Source organism: Aedes albopictus, chromosome 1 (assembly GCF_035046485.1).
Source record: "Aedes albopictus strain Foshan chromosome 1, AalbF5, whole genome shotgun sequence".
In the NCBI taxonomy this organism is placed as follows: Eukaryota; Metazoa; Arthropoda; class Insecta; order Diptera; family Culicidae; genus Aedes; species Aedes albopictus.
This window is the reverse complement of record NC_085136.1, coordinates 189,688,884-189,706,621: the sequence shown is the minus strand read 5'-3', so window position 1 is coordinate 189,706,621 and position 17,738 is coordinate 189,688,884. Positions and strand designations below refer to the sequence as shown.

Sequence of the window (17,738 nt, the reverse complement as noted above, 5' to 3'; positions counted from 1 at the left end):
GCCCTACGAGCCAGCCGTAAAAAAAACATTGTAACGGAAAATCAGCAACAGAATAATACGAACCGAGACCAATGGCAACGACCCCAGCGAACAGAAAGGACTTGCGATTGGAAACTCGGTACGTGGAACTGTCGATCTCTCAACTACCGAGGATGGAGAGCGGCAGCCACAAACCGAGTATTGTGGCGTACTATTGTTGATTATGTCTTGTCTTAATGATGTTGAACAAATAAATGTATGTATGTATGTATGTATGCATATAACTCTTTCTCATTTTCAATGTTTCTTTCCATAGATGATAGATTACGACTAAATCTTGGATCCTAATACAGCAGGCATACCACAGTGTTATTTTTACACCAGATATTATACATAATATGCCAAAAAATATCGACATTTTGAATGGCGCTTATGTCACTTTGCAGAATTACGGCAGTAAAGTGGAGGCCATATGCGTAAATGCTTCAACTTAACCGCGTGTAACGTGTGGCCCGAGCCCCGGCACGGTATGATGTGAAATACGCCATAATAATCGCATGTCAGAAATCGATGACCACGGTCCCGGCCCGGCGTAATGGGAATAGCCCTTTAAGGTCCCACCGACCGCCCAAAGACCAGTACAGCAGCGAAGCAGTAGCTTTGTGTATCGCCTGGCATTGAAGGAGGAACACGCGTCAACTACAGAAGCGGACAGGTTGCGTCGACAACAATCAGCTTACTCTTTCTAAAGAAATGCGAATTATATGCAGTTTAAAACGAGAGTCAGCTAGTGAAGTTCATTTTATACATCACAGGTCTTGATCCAACCTTAACTGCGTAATTTGTTAATCTCATCATTTGAGCGAAACTAAATAGGTAACGCCGGCTCCAAATGTACTGAACAAACGGACATTGTGTTGGCCCTTGCGAGAACGTGGTATATCCGACGCCCGTTATCTTAAACACCCTTGCAAACCTTGTAACCCATACAAAATCACTATAGATCTACAAGAAACAGTTTTTATCACTTGAGCGATCGCGCTGTTGAATTTTGTACAACACGTTGAAAACAACTCAGCATTATCGTGGTGCGTTCAGTAGTGAGCAACCGCGCGAGATACGGAAGGTTAAACTCTCCTGCACCGCCGTCAAACCCAATAAATCCCGCGAAATCCCCTGAAGCTTCCTGAAATCCTTCGACCCTCCTGAAACCCACCTGTTACTCGCGATTCTTCGGATGCGGGTAAAACTATTTCACAGCATGTCGGTGTACAACAAACTCAACTAGAAATATATTTAACATTAAAACAACAATACAAAAAAGATTCAACAAAATACTTACAATCTAGTTTTTCCCCTTCACTACAAACATCCACAACTCTACCTTCAGGGCCTTTGTGCGATCCTAATAAACAAACTTACCTAATTACATATGAACATCGAACATTCAAGTATATCGGTACAAACATACGGTGAGCTACAGTAATCAAAACTAATAAACCACAGCACGATTATTCAACGTCGAGACCCAAGTAACAATTTCATTGCTGATTAGATTTGTTTGATTTTTATTAGAGTTTTATTACAGCAATAATTAAAATTCGCAGTTTTATGACTGCTTTTATGAAAACCATTGATAAAATGTTTTATAGTATACTTGGAGATATTTATAAAGACAGATTTTAAGAGTAAACAAAACTTTCCGATTTGTAAAGCTTCTGGCAATCATTATTACCACAATAAAACTGTTAAAACTCTCAACAGATGGCGATCCGTTCGATTAGTAACGACATCTGTTGGTGGAAAAGCAGAACTACGACATTTCTAGGTTTATTGCGGTCATCATAAAAGTAAACTTGCTTTCGTTTTATTTTCCCTGATTATGGTTGTCGCCATATTGAAGAATTAGCTAACGTGAATGGAAAATAGTTAATTTTGCTCAAATTAGCTATGAATTGATAGTTTGCCACCATTTCCATAACATGCTCACATATATAAACTTTCTCTGCTGAGTTTTCTTATGATTCGAGATAGTTTTACTAAATAAACAAATATATTTATTTCATTCCAAGATGATAATATTTACTATTTTTGAAGCGCATTAATTTTATGATTCTGTCACCCCAATATTCACGGTAAAATTGAATGCGCATAAGCCTACCAACACAATAACAACTAAAATATTACTTTGAAATGACGGCTTCTACTTACGAATGATGTATCGTCCTGAACTTTACGTGCCATCGAATCAGCTTCTCTGCATCTTGAGCTGTCATAGTTTTTGTTGAAAAAAAAAACAACAATCGAGAATGGTAAATTTTTCTACTAGGTTTTAAAACGGTTTTATTGCTACTCTTAATGCGGTTTGCAAAACCTCTCCGAGAGTGGTCCACTTAGCCGGAAGATGCTTTTAAAGAGGCTATCAAGAGGTTTTGATATATAAATCAGTTTTATTGCAAGTTTTATAAAATTGGTCATGAAGATCTCTTGCAGAGCCGAACGAAACTTAAAATGTTACTTGGGGAGACAATCTATAAAATTCACAATTTACAATATATACTACATCAACGCTCTCTTCATGATAATTACAAAACAACAATCGGGCTATCACAAATAATTACAATCAAACTCACAACTGCAATACACTTCTTTCACGATAACTCCTATTTTTCTACGATGGAAGAAACACCATATTCAGTCTTTACTACTGATTATCAGCTATGACTAACTGCTGTTTTCTTCACCAATTCAGTCCTTTGTAATGTGTAGACAACAAACCAAAACAAAACGGCGCACGTTCATCGCCCAATTACAGGCTTCGTTCACACTTCACCCTCTTCACGCATCATTCAAATTGACGGTTGAACAGCCCGCCGTAACACCACCGAAATGCCTTGAAATCCCTTTTGTATCTCGTTATCTTCTCATAAACGCTTTTCAAAACGCTGTAAAATTTCATCAACCCGCTGAAGATTCTAAAGAACATCTCCCCGCGAACATCCCGTGAAACCTCATGAAGTGCGATGAAATCCCCATAAGATGCTCGTAATCTTTTGTTTATTTCTCTTGAAGTCCCCATGAGATTTGCCGAATCTCCATGAAACCCCTCAAAACACCTTGAAGTCCATCTAAAATTCCCAGGAACTTCTCTGAATCCCCAGGAAAGCCCCTGAAAACAGTGTTGCGAAATGAGCGAGTACTCACACAACTAGTCAAACTCACGAGTGAGTATGAGCAGTACACCTTAAACTCACCGTGAGTATTACTCACATTTGAGTAAGCGCTGTACAACTCACACTCACGAGTGAGTATTGACGTGCAGATACTCACTCACGAGTATGCTTTACTCATTCATACGGTAATCTAAAATTTATCTAAAGGCTTGGAATCCTATCAAACATTAAAATGGTATGTTTTATTGGGGCGAATGTTTTGAATCAGTAGACAAGGTTGCTTGTCAATAATTCTATTGTTTTTTTTTTATTCTAGTGAATTGTATCTTACTGGTAGTTCTAAGCGCTCCGTTAAGGGCGGTCCTGAAGAGGTCCCCTTTGAGCCCAACAACTCAACGTGAGGGCTTTTGTTTGAACTCAAACCTCTTGTAGACAGAGATCAATCCCCAGAAATGGCAGTCATCCACATATAACTGGCGTGAAGCCAAAAATTTGGTGCAGGACGTGGTGCTGATTTGAATGGGCGGTTGCATTAAGCTGAAAACAGTGATTTTTTTTTCTGTTAGTGCAGGCGTGATATTCACACATAATTGAGTTCAGCGTTGTTTTAAATGGACGAAATGTATTTGCATGCTTGTGCGTCTTGTAAATTTAATAAAGAACACTAAACGCATTGAACAAATGTGGAAACGATAATTCGTACGACAAAGTTCGCCTCCGCACGTAGCAGATTGAAAGGCAGGCTGAAATTTCGTAAACGAGCCCGTTCGAGCCGCCTTCAAGAACTAACGCTTTCTTCAGGGGGTTGGCAGAGATAGCAATTAAGAAAAAGTAATTTTACAGAATCGTGGGGTGTGCTCGATTGATAGCCGATTTGACCTTGGATTTGACAGTTCGATAGCAGCAGACCTGCTGCAAAGGCGCATATAGTGCTGAAATAATGCCATTTTAGCTGCTAATTGGTTACCTGGGTGTGATTACTGGCCATGTTACTGGTAGCAATTTGCTCGGCAGTTTTTTTTTCTTTTTAGGTCCGAGGCTCATATAATTAGGGTGGTCCAACTTTATATGAAAAAAACTAAGACTTGAAAAAGCTCATAGGATTCCTTCATAATTTGTTCCCTTTTTTCCATTCTTCAATCACTTTACCTAATTTACAGCTCTTTTGTCCACCAGGGCACTGCGTGAGCGATTTCAATTGGAAGCTGTACTTACACTTTGTACAGCTCCTAAATGTATTCTATTATAATTCTACTAGATCGAACTGGATTCAGATCCAGGTGTCCGGGTCCGTTGGAGCATGCTCTGAAGGTCAGGTGCCAGCTGCTCTCGGGGGGAAGAGCAACTGACGAAAAAATGCAAGTGCCGGGATCGAACCCATGACACTCCACTTATGAAGTGAATGTGTAGCCACTACGCTACGGGCCCTGGCAATTTGTTCCTTTTGTCACCCATAAGTTCCAATAAAGTTTTGTTTCAATTCTATCAAGTCTAAGCACTTTTTTATGAAACATCCAGCAATTTGTGCTGATAGGAATAGGACACAAAGTTGTACCGGATTCTAGCAAAAAATTGCTTAAAAATCAACTATTCGTTTTTCTGGTTTTTTGCTTTGCTGGGTGCGTTTAGTGTGTAAGTTTCATGTTCGAAAGTTGAGTACTCAAGTAAATTTACTATTTATTGTAAATTTTAAACTACAAACTGATCAAGTGTTTAGTATGAGGAAAAACGTTACATTTCCTTACGGAATAATAGAACGGACTATTTCTCCGCGCAGAAAAAACTACAGCTCTTTTAGATTTACAAGGGAGCCGTTACCAGTGTAAAACTTTTTTTTCCTTACTTGCCTACTCAAGTAATTTTAAAGCGAAACCACTATTTGTCCATTATATGCCCTATCTTTTTGCACAGTAATAGAAACTAGCCATATGGAAAAAAACGATCAAATGTATGCAGAAAAGAAAAGTTTTAAATGTTTGGACCTAGGAGATGCTGTAATTGGCCCTACCATTTTTAATTTGAAGGTAGGGAAATATATGCCAAACATCTTTATTGAATACCGTAAAGTGACCCGACGTATGCGAAAAAAGTTATACCCTTGACAAAGTGTGGTGAAATATAGAGATTTCCTAATTGATGATATTACTTTGCATGCGTAGGTAAACAATAAGAGTTTTTAGCCAATGGTGCCAAAGCTCTCGAGCAGATCCACCTTTCCTCGAAAACTATGCCTTGTATATAAATAATCACCATTGCAGTACAGAACAAACGAAAACATCATTTCAAACCAACAAAAATAACTTACTCACTAAACTCACCGTGAGTAAAATGAGTAACTCACGCGTGAGTAATGACGTCATACTCTCGCGTGAGTATTACTCACTTGTGAGTAATACTCACGCGAGAGTATGACGTCATTACTCACGCGTGAGTATACTCATACGCGAGTAACTCACAGCGTGAGCATTACTCGCAAATGAGTAAGGTGAGTGAGTCTTTTTTACTCGTGAGCATGAGTTTCGCAACACTGCCTGAAAATCCCGGGAACTTCCATGAAATTCCCAGAAATGCATTGAAAGCTAACCAACCCATTAAAATTCCTTAGGTTAGCTTAGAAGCCTCTCTCTCTATCCAACCAGAAACTTCACTATAGTCTTCAGGAACCTTTCTAAAATCCACCTGAAAAATGCTGAAACCCCTTAAATGAAACCAACGAAAATGCCTTCAAACTAACATCGAAAACCTAATTAAAGCTCTCGTGGAGCCATATGATGTCTAACAAACCCCTCGAAGCTCCCTGTGAGCCCAATATACGCATTGAAACGCTTTGAAAATCTTCTCTTACCTCCCTGAAATTCCCAGAAACTTCTCTTAAGCCCCAGAAGTTCCCTTTGAAACATCCGGGGATCTCCCAAAAGCTCGCTGAAACGCTTGAACGCATTTTAAAACTCATCTGAAAGCCCGCTGAAGCTCTCTTGAAGCTCCTTGAAATCCCACTCACACACCCAGAAAGTCTTGGTTAGCCTTCGAAAACACTCTTTAAACCCTCCTTAAAACCCCACTGAAGCCTACCGAAACCCCTGAAGATTTTCTGAAACCCATTGCAATTGGCGTAGCTAGGATTTTTTCTGGAAGAGGCTCGGGGGGGGGGGCTGACTTGAGTTGACTTTTAAGGACAAACGTCTTGAAATCCAGTACTTCAGACGCACAAATCTCCTCAAGAAGCAAGCTTCAGAAAACAGTGAATTTCCTTATTCTGCTCTTACTCACTTGTAATAAGCTTAAAATAAGAAGATCAAGTGTGGTAGTTTTGTTTATGAAAAGATTTGTGCCCTCGAAATTGTGAGTAGGTCCCAAAGTCGGCCATTGTGGCGGCCATTTTGGGATTCTAACAAGTCTGTCCTTAAGCGGCATGAGCGCTAGGTATGTGAATATGAAAATCCGTATCACAGATTTGAGAAATCAAAATGACTATTTGAGATTTCCTCCTAGTTTCGTAAACCATATGAGTATGAACAATTCCTCCAGGATTTTTTCCATAGTCCGCTGGAGTGCATCTATTTCATTCCATCATGAATTCCTCCAGAGGTTCCTCAAGGAATTCGTCCATTGATTCCTCCAGGAATTTCTCCCTGACTCCTCCTGAAAGTGCTTCTTCAAGGAACTCCTCTTGGGATTCCTCCAAGGGTTTCTCATGGAATTCATGCTGGAATTTCTCCAGCAATTTCTCTAAAGATTTCTCAAGGAAATTCTTTAGAGATTCCTACAATAATTCCTACAGGTGTGTCGCCAAGAATTTCTCCAGGGGTTTTCCAGGCATTTCTTTAGGTATTAATCTAGGGAATTCTCTAGGGATCCTCTACAAATTCCTTATGAAATTACACCAGGCATCCCTCTAGGTATTTACAAGAAATTCCTTTAGGGATTCCTCAGAGGATTCATCCAGAGATTCCTACAGGAATTCCTCAAATAATTCCTCCAGTAATTACTCCAGAACTTTCTCCGAGAATTCCTCCTGGAATTACTCCAAAAATTCCTCTGGGAATTCATCTAGGAATTTCTCTAGAAATTCTCCAAACATTTCTCCAGGGATTCCTCCCACAATTCCTTTAGAGTTTCTTCGAGGAATTCATTTAGTGTTGCCTCCAGGAATTCTTCCAGTGGTTTCTCCAGGAGTTCCTCCTGGGATTCCACCAGGAATTTGTCCAGAAATTCCTCTGGGCATCCATCCTGAGGATCCAACGGAAATTGCTTCTGGGAATCCTACAGGAATTCCTCCAGGGATTTCTCCAGGAATTCCCCCAGGGATTCTTTCAAGAATCTCCAGCAATTTCTCAAGAGGTTTCTTCAAAAATTTCTCCAGAGATTCCAACCAGAATCCCTCTGGGAAATTCTCCAGGAATCCATCACGGGATTCCTTCAGGATTCCTTCCAGGTAGGAATTTATTCAGGAATTTCTCTAAGGAGTCCGCCAGGGTTTCCTCTTGGAAGGTTTTCTCCACGAATTCATCCAGGAGTTCTTCCAGGGATTTCTCCAGGGATGCTTCCAAGAAACCCTCCAGTTATTCCTTCAGGAATTCCTCTAGGGATTACTCCAAGAATTCCTCTAGGGATTTCTCCTGGAATTCATCCTGGAATTCATCCTCCAGAAATTTGTCTAGAAATTTATCAAGAGATTTCTTTAGAAAACTCTCAGGTATACTTTCAGAAATTCCTCCAGGGATTTCTACATACCTGTAGGAATTCTAGGGATTGCCCCAGGAACTCTTCCAGAAGGACCTCCCAGAATTCTTCTAGAGGAATTTATCTAGGAATTGCTCCAGGAATTTCTCCAGAGATGCTTCCCAGAAATCATCCAGGGATTCCTCCAAGAATTCCTCTAGAGATTTCTCCAGGAATTCGTCCAAAAATTTCTCCAAGGATTTCTCCAGAAATTTGCCGAGGAATGCCTCAAGAAATTTCTTCAGAAATTTCTCCAGGGATTCCCCATAATTTCTCTAAGAATTCCTGCAGGAATTTATCCAGGAATTCCTCCAAGTATACTTTCGGATATTCTACAAGGTTTACTTCAGGATACCTGCAGGAATTCCGCGTTAGGATTTCTCCGGGAATTCCTCTAGGGATTGCTCCGGGATCTTTTCAAAAATTGATAGGATCAAATCTCAGAAATCCGTCCATTATCTTTCCAGGGATTCATCGCATTTTTTTCCAGGATTACCTGAACATTTTGTTGAATCACTTGACTTACTTCTTTCATAGTGACTTACTTTAACCCTAGTAGGATGTTGGGATCAATATGACCCAGACAGATACGCTGAACGTGTCATCGTAGTGCAAAAAACCTAATGTCTTAGGAGGGTTTAACTTATAAATACATACATGCCAGAAGCACTTTTAGACAGGAAATCCTTCCGGAATTCACCCTTGGTTTCCTCCCGGAATTTCTCTAGAAAATGAACCACGAATTCCTCTGGGAATTTATTCTTAAATTCAGTCTGACATTTTTTTGAATACACTCCAGCTAGTGGTCTAGGAATTCCATTAGGCGAATTTCAGGATTTTTCAAGAATTCCATCATTTGAGAGTTCTTGGAAATACCTCCAAGAAATTCTTCAAGAATCTCTCCAGAGATTCACTTCATAAATTATTACAGGGACACCTCGAGGGTTTCCTCCAGTGATAATTTCGAGGCTTTTACGAGAATATCTTTAAAAACTATTCCAAGGATCCTTCCGGGAATACGTCAATTGAGATATTTATAAAATTACTAGCTGTCCCTGGCAAACTTTGTCTTGCCTACTGCGTTTTTGACGCTTCAATTACCTAGCCAAGCCGAAGTGCCCGTTCACAATGTATGAAAACCCGATTTTCAAAAACGCTCAATTTTCCCATGTTTTTTGCCTCATGAACCTTCCTTGGGTAAAAACTAACAGAACAAAACTTAGACGACACAAATCGGACCATCCAAGTTATGCGCGGTCCCACGTATGCCACTGCATTTATATATATATAGATAGATAGATGTTCTGAAATCAGTATATGCAGTATAGGAGAATATAAAACTGTCTTTATGCAAATCCCGACATGGATGTACTCGGAACAATGCAACTGAAAGTTTATTCATAGAAAAAAAAAGAGATCCAGGATATTTCAAAATTGATGATAAGCACGTACAAATAGGATGATTAATTACTGAAAGAACAAAACAAAACAAACAATAACCAAAACAAATAACAATTTTCAGAAAAAAAATGCACGGATATTAAAAATGTTTAATCTTCGAGTTGGCCACCGCTACCTTCCCGCTGTTCTTCCCAATTTCGGAAAAAGGCGGAGGGGCGCCTAGTGCATAATGCGTCGGTAATGAGGGGTGTTTAACCACCAACCCTCCCCCTCCCTTGTGCTCGGGGTTGCGAGGATAGAGTCAGAGCATGATGACGTCACGGAACTAGGAGATGACCGAAGGGTTCGATGGACTTTCGGTGGGCAGCCATCGTTCACTTTAAAACAGGCCTACACGCTCGTCAGACGTGCTAAAAATTAATTAGTGGAGTGAAGATAGCCAGTAAAAAGGCCAATAAGAGATGTGCCTAGGTTTTCCCAAATTCAGATAACTACACGCCAAAGCCGCTCAGCACTAAAGTGTATAATTTCCAGACTACACCAAAAATGTGTAACCCTTGCACATTCACAAAATCAGCTCCTGCGTCCACAAAATCGTGAAATTCTCAAAAATTTGTGTACGGCAATCTAGCTAGGTTCACTAGTGACCTTGGTAAACAAAAAATATTGACATTTCGCATTTAGAAGAGTGTACGAGCTGTTTCTGTGAATGTGTAACTGCTACACATTTTTGTTTGGTCTGGAAATTATGCACTTATGAGTAGGTCTTACACATTCTAGGTGCTGAGCTGTCTTAGCGTGCAGACCCTCGCATACCAGAGAAATCGAGACTGATCCTGGATTGTCCTTCGATAGGACCTTTTTTGTATCGTTTTGTTTTTTTTTATACTTAGCCTTCTGATTCGCGCGTCGTAGGACCGCCAATGCACGCACGGTTTGGGCTTCCGTAAGGTACCCAAATCTAACCGTTAAGGACCACCACTGCTCCTCTGGCTTCGGGCGATGAACGTAAAGGAGGACACAGCTCTCAGACAAAGGCGCTAAACACCAAGGAGAGATTCCCTTCCCGGTTCGACAGAGGGCGGCCTTGCCGTCGTCGGCCATCTACGTTTGAAGAAATCGTCTGTAGTCAAGAATCATCTCCACTAACCGCCATTCCAGTCCATCTCCAAGCGCCGTAGCATGCTCGGGATTCCTTAGATCATCGGTAGCTGCTGCACCATCTTGCCGGTGGACTACAACTAGTCTGGTCAGCCATCGCTGGAGCAGCAGCCCTACCGCGAACGCTCGCAGGATTGCAGCCGAAGAAGGTATGTGCAGGAAATCAGTGACCAATATCACAGAAGACCAGAATACACCGTAGATTCGAACCGCTTTAGTGCTAATTATTCAAATCCTTGAGCGCCCTTAACGATCCATGAAGCCCCTTCGGGTGCCCTGTGACTACGTCCGAGTCTCGCGCTGCTGAGTTGTTGTCGGGCGAAACATCAGTTACACCTACCTGCACTGGTTGATAGTCAGATTCCAAGAAACCGAACGGCTATCGGAGTATTAGAAGAAATAGGTAGCCTGCCCCATTCACAAGAAAGGCGAACATTTGTAAACGGTTGAGCTCGTGAGAAGTTATCTTCATCGACAATCGATAGACGGCTGACTAGATCTTCACCGTAAAGCAAATCCTCCAGAAACGGCGTGAATATCAATGCACCACCTGCTTATCAACTTTTAGGTAGCATACCACAGTATCGACTGCACAAAGCTATGAAAAAAAATCATTAACGAAAACTGACCAGACTGATCAAAGCAACGATGGACGGTGTTCATCTGCGACTTCATCACAGATATCATCGGCAGAATATTTGGTGGCAGAGCAGAACACCCGCTCAAAACACGAGGCGGCAAAGGTGATGAATGCGGAGAAAACAATGCGGTAAAACGAAGCGGTAGGGAGTGGAATCGACCGTCTAGAAAGTAACGCGGTGGGGATAACTTCGAGGTGATGGAGGAACTTTTTCTTACATCGAAATAGGAAGTTGCATCATCAAAGGAAGTCGTGCCTATACCGAGCATCAGGAGAAAGTGTGGTCAAAACAGAACAGATTCACCCGCATCAACTACACCATGTACAAAGCGCTGATAAGCCCAGTGGTCATCTATGCACACCGGACACGGACCAACCTCGAGAGGGACCTGCAAGCACTCGGAGTTTTCGAGCGATGCGTGGTGGGTACTCTCGAGTCGCATCACGTTTCGGTTAAATACTAGCGCTTCAGACCACGCTGCGGCACCGTACTATAGTATGGAGACCGTCACGAGTAACTTATGCTTGATCAAGACAACTGCCGAATAATTTGACATCATCTTTGATAATATCATAATCGCCATGCATGCCCTTTTGCAAGCGTATATTCGACGTTCAGCTCGAATTTCAGCTGACTCCCATTTGCTTTAGTGTGCGCTTGGAGTTAAGCGTGCACCCGTCTATGTTGACCACTGCCTGCTGTTCAGACTTGCGATTGTTCACTACTACAACCTCCGTTTTTTTCTGGTGCGCGAGTTGTTTCGACCTCATCCTGTATTCCACTGAGCCTATCACGTGAGCTGCTGTCAGCTCCACTTCCTCTATCGACTCGCCGTATACTACGAGGGTAATATAATCGGTAATACCTCAATGAGTCTCAATAAGCCATCATGCCCTGCGTTCCATAGTACCGGGACCCCTGAGGTACTCCTGCGATGATGTTCTAGCTCTTTTCACCTCCTCGGTATCATAGATTAGCATCTTATTCTGGAAGTAGCTCTCTAGTATCCGGCATAGGCAAACCGGAACTCCTAGGTCGTGTATTGCTGACACTGTTGAACGCATTCTTCACGTCCAGCGAGACGACCGCGCAGCAGCGGATTCCCGTTTGCATCTTTTGGAGCACTTCTTCTTCTTCTTATCCTTTTTCTTCTTCTTTTTCTTCTTCTTCTTCTTCTTCTTCTTCTTCTTCTTCTTCTTCTTCTTCTACGTACAGCTCTACGTTCATCGAGCACTTCCACAGTTATTCATTGAAGGGCTTTTTTTGCCTGCCATTGCATGAATTTGTATACTGAGGCAAGTACAGTGATGCTCTATGCCCAGGAACGTGAATCGAACCCGCTGTCTTCGGATTGGCGATCCATAGCCTTAACCACTAGCCTAACTGGAGCGCTAACTCGGCCATTTCGGTTTCATCCTTAGGTAGAGCGTAATCTGGTGAGCATTAGGCGTGAACGAGGGTGGAAAGCGGCGGCCACAAACTGCGTATTGTGGCGTTGTTAATTATGTGTTATATAGGGTGGGGCGGGGCAAGATGGGTCGCTTAAGGAAAACTTCCAATATTTCAGAGGAAAACCAATTTTTTGTTACTTTTTTGTGTTATTCTATCGATTTGACATGTCTTCTCAATATTTTAATTATAAAATATTTGAAAATTGGATATCTTATATTTTTTCGAACGGTTTTCAAAAGTGATCATTTTTGTACCTTCAAAAAACTACGAGGCAAGATGGGTCAACTAACGGGGCAAGATGGTTCATGCTCTAAAAACTTCAGCATGATAATTCAAATTGTGATAAAAGCTTATAATAAATGTAAAACGGCTCATAAATAACTAATCTGTTGAGAAAAGACATGATTTGAAGCAGTAGTTACAGACACAGACAATCAGACGTAGTAGTGGAAAAAAAAAAACAAAACCTATGTGATATTGCTCTTAGGAGTTATTTTCTTTATTATGGAATAAAATATTTTTTTTTATTTACCTGAATCATCCTTATTGCTTATCAAACTTCAAGTATGAGAAACAGAACTCATAATGCGTTATCTTTCGTATCATACACATTGATTCTCTAATATCAATCAGTTGCATTAGGTTGCGAAACTTTTCTCGAGATGCCCGATGGGACGTTGAACAACAGTCACATTTTTCTATGAAATTCATCTCTGTTTTTGAAACATTTTAGGTTTTTAGATAGTTTAGAATAACAAAAAAAAAATCCCTGGAAATTTCAAATCAATTATTCCTTGCGTTGAAGTTTTGCTGCTTTTTTGGGGTGACCAATCTTTGGCCTCTTCAAAAGCTTGCGCTTAGGATCAGCTGCTTTGGTCAGCGGTGGAAGATTTTCTTCCGTATCTCTCTTTGCTGTAGATCTCGTAGTTGTCTTACGCTCACGACCAATTTGCTGAACCGGTGGAATAATAATTTGAGGAACATTCACGCATGTGTCTTTTTCCTTTTCCGTCCTTTTCAGTCGTAGGTTAGCCACGAAATCGTTATTTGTGAGAACAGCTGCTTTCTCCGGTTGTCTGCCACGGTTTTGTACCGACTTTTTTAATTGTTGTGGTACCGGCATGATGTCATGTGGATGAACGTGCAGCTACAGGTCTCTGTTAAGGTTGTGCTTGTTGAATACAGTTTCCTTATCATTGTTAGTTTTATAACAATAAAACTTATAAATGACAGTTCGAGCGATTTATCATCAAACCCCAAGAAATCACAGTCCGAGTCATCGCCCTGCGGTTCTTGATAACTACTTTTCACAGATGGCTGCTGTGACTCTTCTGATTGTAATTGTGATGCGGCGCTCGATTTTTTATTCGAGGGAACTAGTGGTACATCCGATGTTTCCGCTGCCGCGAAGTCTTCGTCCGTGAAAACTGCGGCATCCGGCGGATATATACCCGCTCGACGGAATCCATTCTCGGCAGAGGACACCAATGCCGCTTTTCCGTACGCGCTTCCATACAGAGCCGCAATATTCACCTGGCGCACAGGTTGCTCCACTGTAATACGATGGAACTTTTCTATCTCCTGGTTGTAGTAGGTCTTCAGAGACTTCATAAATGCCACACACCTAGAAAATATCATGTAATTTTAAGTGTCCTGAACCTGACATATACGAGCATCTTTAAAAACACAAATTTAGAGGTTATAACATGTATATTTACGTCTTTCAAGACACCCCAAAATAAAACTTATTTTTTTAGCGTCTAACAATCGCTAGAACCGATTTGACAGATAAAACATAGAAAAGTAAAATATTGTCATGCATGGATTCGAACACCGGATCTGCTGATCGTGAGTCACATCTCTAATCTCTCGGTTATTTTACCGAGTTAGAAGGCGACTGATGAACTTGAAACTGATTCTACGTTTCTGGTGAAACGAATTTGTTGACATCTAACGCAACCAACCTGCACTTACATGAGCGCGTAAAATTGAGTCCAATTTGTGATTCAGTCTTGAAAACGTTTACGTTTTTTGGTGATTCCGTTTCGTGCAAATTTCAGAATTTCTAAGTGTGCACATCAAGTGGTTAAAGGCGATGCGTACTGTGAGGTAGAAGTGAAACTACTGTGACATTGTTCTCTTGAGCCATTAAGAGGAATTCCAAATTTTTGGTGTGGGTTGCATGCCCTTCAAGAATCAGTAACACGGGATCTGTTGCTGCTCTGTTTGCATCCAGCCACTAGGATGAGCCACAGACAAACAGACGTAACACCTTGAACGATTTTCATGGAAATCCATCGCCCAGTTCACACTACCATCACCTGGTGGAAAAGTTGCACGAATCACTGTGTTGTGCAATATCGTCAACAGAAGGCACTAGTGTGAAACGTCAAACACATAGAAAAACGATGCGCGCGCCTCTGGTTGTGAAAGCCACAACTATGAAAATTTAAAATGATCGTTAAAAGCGTGGTCGATGGGATTTTCGCAAGTGTTACGTCTGTTTATCTGTGGATGAGCCCTAAATAGGGTTCCAACAGGAGCCCCGGACTTCAGATCATCTTTTACACGAACCCGTGGGTAGATCAACATTGGCGGAACATAATGTCCGGTGGCGGACAAACAAATAACAGCAGTAATAAGAACTCCTCTTTCCGCCGATGCCAATGTACCGATTTGTTGCTTACCCTTTGTTGCGAGAATCTTTGATGCCCGTGATTGAACCTAAAAAAAGGATGCAGTGTAATGCTATGAATTAATAAGAAAAATCAAGTGTAATTTACTGTTGTGAGAGCCGTCTCGTCCACGTTGTAAATTCGATGCGCGGCCACATTTGTTTCATCAATCACGCCCTCCAGCATTTTGACAAACTGCAGCACCGTCGGTTTGTTGAAGCACCGGGCTCTGGCAATGGACGTTTTCTCTGGCGTACGCAGTGACAACTCCGGGTGACGAGCTAGAAATCCGGTGAGCCAATCTTTGCCAGCGACTCACAGCAGAAGTTATTTGGCAACTTGTTTTTAACTGCGAGCTGGTAGGCTAGGTGCCGCACGTCCGTCATCTTCAGGCCAAAGAATCGTTTTTCCATCAAGGCTATATGTTCAGCCAGCTCATTCTCTAGTGCTGGCGGAAAAACGGTGTCAAAAAGACCGAGTCGTTTTTCTCGAGTGATACCTTTTTTCATCTGTTCCATTCGCCGCCGAAGAGTTTCACGCGGAATACCGTAGCAAGTGGAGGCTTCCCGCACTGTAAATGCACCTTTTAGCACCAGTTGCAATGCTCTATCCAGGTCTTCAGCCCTCCATGACCCGCGGCAGGACATTCTTTTGTACTTCCGGACCATTTTTTTCGCGAAAACTCCGAAATTAATACTTTTTATTACTCCGCAGTGAAGCGCGACTAGCACAAAACTAACCTCAAAATAAAACCGTAAACATCGAAAATGTATCTGTCAAAGTGACCCATCCTGCTTCGTGCGCGGTGACTCATGCTGCCCCAGTTAACCTTCCGTAACTCGCGCGGTTGACTACCTGCGTCAGCACCACGCTAATGCTGAGTACAAAAAACGAGAGTTTTTCAACGTGTTGTACAAAATACAACAGCGCGATCGCTCGAGGGTTAATAACTCGTAATAAAAATCAATAAATTACTGAAAATTTACATTAACTTTAGAAAATTTGCCTGTTATTAGCATCAACATTGATTATGCGAACATTACAGAAACTAAGATGTTTTAATCTAAGCATGTATGTTGAAATAACACGTTTTTTCGTCACCGTGTTATGCATAAGGAATGTAGCTAAAAAATGTATTATTTTTTTTTTAAACATTCGAAACCTACAAATTTTAACCGGATTTATGTGACCTTTGTGAAGATTTGTGTTGTTATTTACACAAAATTCAAAATAATGTTCTACAACTCATCTAAAGCTCACAAATGGCGCTGACCCATCTTGCCCCGTGACCGATCTTGCCCAACCCCACCCTATTACGTTAAAAATCATTATTGAATGGCATAGTAGAATGGCTGAGGAATTTGTATTTTATAATTATTAAAAAAAAAAGATTGTTTGACAAATGTTTTAGAACAGTTGTCGAATACACCTTTCTTTTATAAACTCCTTCTAAATCACATCAGTACATATTGAAACACAAATCTAAGATAAAGTTTTATTACATGCCATTGTGTTCAATTCAAGCCATCCCTAAAAAAATGTGTCAAATCATATGTTGGTCAGACGCGCTGTTCAACATCTATCTAACAAGCTCCAACACCACCAACGAGGGGTGAATCTGCCGTAATGTTTCCAGCACCCGCCAGAGAAGACAGTATCCAACGACCTCTACCCTCTTTATCTGTTTCTGGGCTGACTGGAAGAGTGCAGATCCAGACCATCATCGGTACAAAAGTGATGAGCAAGCAGTAATTTCCTGGTTTTCTTTGTCTTTCCCCTCTTGCCATCAGAAGGGCAAAGCAGTTCGATGCTGGTGCTTTTCCAGCTCCCAGAGCAGCCATCCTCTTTAGGAGGGTGCTACTTTTCTCCATTTTATATCTGTTTGTGAAGCATTTTGCTATAAATTTATCTCAGCAAAGGATCTCATTTTTTCACTCTTTGTCTCCCAATCCCGTGGTCGTTGTCGCTAGGATTGGATCCTTCATCGGGTGGTAGGACTGTTCCTCTACTTTGGCGACTGTGCTTCTGGTGCGCACTAAACGGGATAAATCATAAAATCAACAATCCCGCTCTTTCCACCTTATTCCACCCTTCCGGGGAGTTTTTCTTTGTGTTGATCTTTTCGAGTGACTCGTTTTTCCCGGCTGCTCGATGATAAGAGATCTTGCTCTCGAAATTGTAACCCCAAAACGACGAATATCTCCGGAAAAGCTCGTTACTTGATACCACATTCCGATGGGAGAGTACGTACATACCGCGCTTCGTCTGGCGCCTAGTCCGTGGAACGAGGGCACCGTGAACGAACACCATTCGGCTCAGTGGTTCAGCACGGAAAGGGGGGTGGCAAGAGTTTCATTTTAGTTGGCTGCTCTTTCCCCGCAGCAGTTTGCACATAAATAATGATTATCTTAAAAGCTTTCTAAAACATTTTCTACCCACTCCCATTTGATTCTAGTTGTGCTTCTGGAATGATTCGCAACACTGTGGCGGTGCGATGTGCGCCAAAAGGCAAGCTATATAATCTTGCAGCCATT

The 17,738-nt window shown here is 41.5% G+C and overlaps 1 protein-coding gene and 1 long non-coding RNA gene across 6 annotated transcripts in view; both read right to left on the bottom strand.

Moving 5' to 3' along the window:
- LOC115257156 (uncharacterized) overlaps positions 1-17,738 on the bottom strand; it is a 771,557-nt gene that overhangs the window by 463,752 nt on the left and 290,067 nt on the right. The gene's annotated exons all lie outside the window — the stretch shown is intronic.
- The window catches only part of LOC115254541 (uncharacterized), a 142,240-nt gene that overhangs the window by 17,908 nt on the left and 106,594 nt on the right, over positions 1-17,738 (bottom strand). The gene's annotated exons all lie outside the window — the stretch shown is intronic.